Below are 6,372 nucleotides of genomic sequence, written 5' to 3' on the forward strand. Positions count from 1 at the left end.
TGTTCTAATTTCAGTAAATAAGATTTGCCACAGAGTAGTTGAGGAGGGAGACTTCAGCATAGTTTTTCCCAACTTGTTCCCCAAATGTGTTGCATGACTGTTACTTCACCATCCCTGAAGGACTTCCAGACTAAGAGATTAGATTGGATGTTTTTCATGCTGTGGTTATCTGATTTCCATAAATCTACTTTATTTTTCTAGCGTGTTTTCTTTACAGCAGCTATGCGATATTGACACCATCTGCACCTGCAATCTTAAAAAATTTCAAAACTCTTACAGCAATTGTGACTTCTTTTTCATCAAATAATATCATATTTATACTTGGATCGCCAGGTGCCTCCATTGCATTTTGTTTACTTTTCTGCCTTATTTCCATTCATCCAGTGGTGTCACCTGACATTCATAATTTTCTATTAGATTTACCCAAACTCAGTCCTTTCATTATAACACAATTATTGGCAATCTGTGAACTACTTTTGTTAGGTTATTCAACAATCTTGGTGATATTATGTTCTTACATCTGTTACATACATTTCTTCCCAAGTTGCAGTCTAAATATTGACCACCATCACCTATCAAAGTTTTGGCCACTGGAGATTTTCACATTACAGTTTTTTAGATGTTAGTAAGTTACAGAATGTGTGGACTAGGTTATCAGCCTTACTGGCAAGAGTCCCAATTACAGCATTCTCTTCAAACATTTGAAATTAAGCACACATGTAACGAGAATGCTTGAAGCATAAACATGGAAGTGGACTATATGAATTGCTCCCATCTAACAGTAGAAGAGCAGGAGGAAAGGAATGGTTGAGAAACAGATGCACCTTTCATTTACAAATAATAGCTTGTCTCCTTATTGAAGAATGTGCTGAGACTCTTAAAAATATGTATTCATCTTTTAAAATTGTAAGCTTTTAGGCTACTTTGTTGTTATTCGGGGTAATTAGCCACTTCAATCCCAATGAATTCTAAAAGATTTATATTCCAGGCATGTATTAAAGATTACACATCCATAACACATTATTTATAATCATTCACCTTTTTGCATTGAGTAGTTGCTATCTCAAATCACAAACATTTTCTCATAATATAAAACCTTCAAGTCTCCAAACCTCTTCCTTCTGCAAGCCATTTAAGGTTTTAATGTTGACAACCAACACTCTCCACTGCATCCAGAAGACCACAGGCAAACAGTGCAGCTCTCTTGAGTAGCGATGTTACCTTGGCAAAATGGGGAACTAGTTTTGTATGGTCATACATAAGTTATCTGACCCTTGTCTGGCCAAGACTTCCATCTCCAGTTTATGTGCATCTGGTAGCTTTGAACAGTACTGCTAGACTGGGTGTTGGCAATCCATGGCCCCAGAGCCTCATGCAGCTCTTTGACTCCTCTCCTGAGGCTCCTTGCTTGATGTAGTCACGTGGCCTGCTCTCCGCCCCAAGAAGGTGCAAGCCTCTCCGCAGATCTGTGCAGCTGAAGCGCTCCTAGCATTGCCTGTGACCAGCTACTTTTTGCGATTCCACATCCTTTGCAGGCAGCTCAGGGCCAGTCGCGGTCCCCTTCATGTCAGCTCAGGAAGGAGGGGAATGGGAGGAGTAGCAAGGAGGGAAGAGCTCCGGCTCTCCTGCGCTGTGCAGCTGGCTACTCATCTCACTGCTTAGAGGTGGCAGTGAGTGGAGGAGTCGCTGTCCCCACTGCTGAGATCCCAGCACAGCAGGATATCCCGCTTGAGAGAGGATAGCCCGCACGTGTGAGAAATAAATGAGAGAGAGGAAAGGGGAGAAAAAGAGAGAAAGAAATGAGAAAATGGTGGAGAGAATGAGAGGAAAGAGAGAAATGGGAGAGAGAAATGAGAGCTGGAGGGAGAGAAAGAGAGGGAAAAAGGTGGGAAACGGAGAAAGGGAGAAAGAGAGGGAGGGAGAAAGATGAGAGAAAGATATGAGAGATGAGAGGGAGAAAGATGAGAGGGAGGGAGAGGGAGAAAGATGAGAGAGGGAGAAAGAGGGAGGGAGGAGAGGGAGAGAGAAATGGAGAAAGAAAGATGAGAGATATGTGAGAAGAGGGGAGAAAGAGGGGGAAGGAGAAAGATGAGAGAGAGATGACGGGGTAGAAAGATGAAAGGGAGGGAGAGGAAGAAAGATGAGGGGGAAAGGGAGAAAGAGGGAAAGAGATGAGTGGGAGAATGAGAGAAAGACACACACACACAGACACACACACAGACACACACACAAGTTTCCCATAGAAAACACTGGGAATCACAAAATGTATGTAGGTGTGGCTGGGGGGGGGTGTTCATGTGACTGGGTGGGAGTGAGTAACATCAAGTTGGCCATGCCCACCCAGGTTTTGTGGCTCCTGGTATTTTGTTTTCTGTGGGAAACTGGTCCAAATGGTTCTTTGGGTGTTTAAGGTTGCAGGCCCCTGTGCTAGACAGAAATTGGCAAAATTACAATTAATCTTGTCCTTATCTTTAACACATTGTGATTTGCTAATGATGTAAATTACTAGTTAAAATGTTCTGATTGTAAGGCATTCTTGATTTTTTTTTTGTTCCAACAGTTCTGTTGAAGACTGCTTCTTACATTTGGAGGACCGGTATCCAAAGAAGGTAGCAGAAAAGGATGGATTCTGCTTAAACTGGCTGAAGACCAATGATTTTGCTGTGAGAACGTGTGTCTATGGTTTCAGATGTTTTTCTGAGGAAGTCACCTGACAATCCTGTGCTACCATCAGGAGCTTGAGCCACCTCCTTTAATTTTGATTGTGAATACTTCCTTTCGCAATATTCTTTTACCTTTATTTTTGTTGTTGATGAAGAGATTGGGGTGGGTTATTGAATGGGGGCAGGAAGTATTTCTGTTCAAATGATGTCAGTCTCTTAATCTGGAAAGGAAGTTGGCATCATCTGAGATTCCCTTTCTACCAATGCTTCTCAAACTGGATTGTAATTCTTTGTGTATTTATGTTAACCCTTCTTTCTATGTAAAAGATTGAAAGAAAATTATTTCACTTGTTCGGGCCAAGAAGTATTATGAATGACCCACCACTAACCATAGATGGTTCCAACCAACTTAACATTGGTTTCCCATTTGCTTGGAGGAATGTGAGAATAAATGTTTTATGATATATTTGCTATTGATTTCAGAAAGGTCATTGCCAAACAAGGCACCTTCTCTTGCTCTGTTAGTAAATTGTAAATCTAATTCATACTCCATGAATAGTAAGATACCCTGTGATTTCTTTAAAGTAATTTAAATGTATTTGGCTTACATTTATATTTGCATTCATATTCAGAATAAATGCATTATAAGAATATTTAGGATGCCTGGAGTAAATACACTCAATTTTGTTCAATGCAACTCATAATATGAGGTCATAAGAAGATGCACGTACAAAATGGGCAGGCTTCAAATGCTCAGCAACTGAATAATCATTAAATATTCTTCTTTCAGAATTTGACCTTCAAGTCACCAAGTTGTATAGCCAGTCAAATTAAATTGCATTTTGTAGTCTTCATATCTATCCAAATGAGCTTTTTCCAAGGCCCAGCAGTCTCATTGGCCTACCTGTATTATATTTTATTTGACATTTACCCAGGAAACTATAGATGCATACTGTTAAGAGCTGCACAATGAGGAATAAAACAGAAAGATCATTGATATGACTGCACCATCTAGCGGTCACTATACACATTTTCTAACTTAGGATAACTTTTGGCTAATACTACTACTTTTATTCAGCTAAAATATGGAATGGCAAGTGTTTCATACAATTCTACATTATATCTGGAATAGCTTGACTATAAAAGGCAAATATGACAAATAATAATACGCAATCCTGTACATGCATTGTGACATTGCAGTGGGCTGTTTTGTGCAAGTTAATAGTGGGAGATGTTACAACTTTTGTAGAAAAAGAAAAATCATCTTAGACTATGGTGAGTAGGTATCTTTGGTTTATTTTTAAAAGAAAAGTCATATACTCGATCTGTTGAAATCAAGATATAAGCAATTTCTTTTTAAATTATAAATGACTGTTTCTTTTAGCATGTTTAATTTTAATCTTTATGTTTCGGTGATTATCTTCAGTGATACAAAACCCAGTGGAATCCAGGTACCCAAAGATCATCATTTTGGTATAATAAGGAAATCGTATGCACCTTTTTAAGCTTTAATGCATCAGTGAGGGAAGACACAAGTATAATAAGCCCTGCCTCCTCATCAGAAACTATTAAGTAGTGCCAAAAGGAAGAAGTGGCCATATCAGCAGTGAGTAGTTTCTTCCTGGCCAGAATGGCGATCATGAATTTACCAACTAGTATCCCACTAGAAATTCAATTTGATCTCTTTGCTTCTACATTTCTTTTTGAGTAATGGAAAAGTCTGTTCTTTTCTCCATCACATTGACCTCATCAAAATATTTAAAAATTGTCAGTCTATTCAACTACATCCAAACAAAAAGTAGCTTCTTCATTCCACTTTATGTACATTTTTTCAAATCTAAACAATGAAAATTTGCATATGCTGTTATGTGCTCTTTCTTACACATGACAGAAGAGCATAATGAAACAATTTGTTCACTCCAGTTGAATGCTATTTCATAAAGTTAATTTTATCTTTCAAAACCAATGAATAATTAACCTACAGACTCCTTAGAATATTTTTTTCTGAAAGTTAATTGTATAGATTACACAAAAGTATTTTACTTCTAGACCTCTGAATTGTTCCATAATCCCTTAGTGTGATAGAATAGGTAAGAAAATTTAATTTACTTGAAGATGGAAACAAGGAGGGCTTGTGGCTCTCTCTCAATTAGATATTCTATTTAGGTGCTTATAATATTTTAAATGTTCAATAATAAGTGTCCCAAAATTAATTAGCATTTGCAGTACTTTATTATAACATCATTTTCCCCAGCTACAAGTTTTGTTCTGGGTGCAAGACACTAGCTTTCTCACTTTCATTAATTCTTTTATTAAATAAAACCTTGCTCCATTTCATAAAGTTAATTTTATCTTTGTGAAAAGCCAATGAACAAATTAAACTATAGTTCCTTAGAACATTTCTTTTTTGAAATTGATAGTATAGATTACACAAATGTATTTATTATTAAGAAATATAGTTCTATTTAATTTCAATAAAAAATAAAATGTAAAACTAGAGTCCCTACATACAAGTCACTATTTAGCATTTTTTCTTCAGGCAAACGTATGGATTTTTCTTGGGAAGCAAGAGGCCTCTACGTCATCTAAAAGAAGAGGCAGGGCCAGCAGTATGACTCATCTGCCCTTATTCCTGTGTTATGGTATCTTTTTCAATAGATCTGCTGAAATTACAGTTTAAAACCTGATCTATCCCTTACCCCTATTTCTGGAATTCACTCTTGCCTGGTCAAGTTTCTTTATGTGATCCACTTGATTAGAAAATGTTTATGATGTATATCCCACTTCAAAATAAGATTTGTTTTAGTGCCACTTTAATTTTATAGCACCATTTTAACAGCTAATGGGAAACCAATTATTTAAGCAAACTATAATCTGTTTATGGAAAGCCATATTGTGAAAGCTGCAGCAAGAGAAATAAGAATACAAAATACAGTGGTGGCATGACCTACGTAATCCTGGACTTTATATCTCCCTTTATAGCTCTAAGATTGTTAATAGTTGTGTAAAGTTAAACATTTAAATAAAATCTGGTAATAACAATGTAAATAGTTACTGACTAGAAGTTGAGGAACAAGTGCTTAATTTGGGGACTTTTTTTTAAAGATACTATGGCCTTTCTAAGCAATGTCAAGGACATAAATCATCTAACCAGTTATTCTTCTTGCAACTAATGGTCTCAAAACAAAAAACAAGGCACCCAAATAATTTTTGTCGTGGTGCAGGGAGCATGTCTCCATTCACAGATAACTGCTTTGACAACAGTGTGTTGCTTTGGCCTCAAAAATACTTCAGATAACGCTGCAAATCTTAGCTTGTGCCTCAACCCCAAGCTTTTGCAGTTTCTTCCAATTGATTGTATTGGGTTATATTTTGATTTTCTATGTTGTTTTTAAGGTAGATTTTCATGGATTAAATAAAATTCAAATAATTCATTCTTGTGTTGTGATTTCTTGGGTGTGTCATGTGACATTACCGTGACAATGTGAGTTTGATACTCCTGCCTTAGAGCTTTAGTTGGGGAAATTGTTTTTATTTTATATTTTTTAAAAAGGAGGTGATCATAGAACCACTATTCATGTCAACATACACCAGTTGGTGTCTTAACAGTCTAGCAAGAAGATCTGGGGAACTATTTAAAGCCTCCCAAGACCTCTGCCACCTCCTGAGGCACCCCATGCTCTGCTCCTTGCCTCTTGGGAGTCCCTGC

General features: G+C 37.2%; 1 protein-coding gene and 1 long non-coding RNA gene across 2 annotated transcripts in view; one reads left to right on the forward strand and one right to left on the reverse strand.

Moving 5' to 3' along the window:
- Positions 1-3,962, forward strand: part of AKAP12 (A-kinase anchoring protein 12) — a 70,607-nt gene extending 66,645 nt beyond the window's left edge. Inside the window, exon 4 of the mRNA XM_081945636.1 lies at positions 2,561-3,962. The gene's annotated coding sequence lies outside the window, so the exon portion shown is untranslated. The remainder of the gene's footprint in view (positions 1-2,560) is intronic.
- LOC309388410 lies at positions 3,961-6,091 on the reverse strand. The gene is made up of 2 exons (XR_014174775.1): positions 4,409-6,091; positions 3,961-4,362 (listed from the first exon to the last, which is right to left on the reverse strand). It is a non-coding gene; the product is annotated as an uncharacterized lncRNA (long non-coding RNA).
- Positions 6,092-6,372: the final 281 nt, after the last annotated feature.

This window comes from Natrix helvetica (genome assembly GCF_964273705.1).
Source record: "Natrix helvetica genome assembly, chromosome: 2".
Classification (NCBI taxonomy): Eukaryota; Metazoa; Chordata; class Lepidosauria; order Squamata; family Natricidae; genus Natrix; species Natrix helvetica.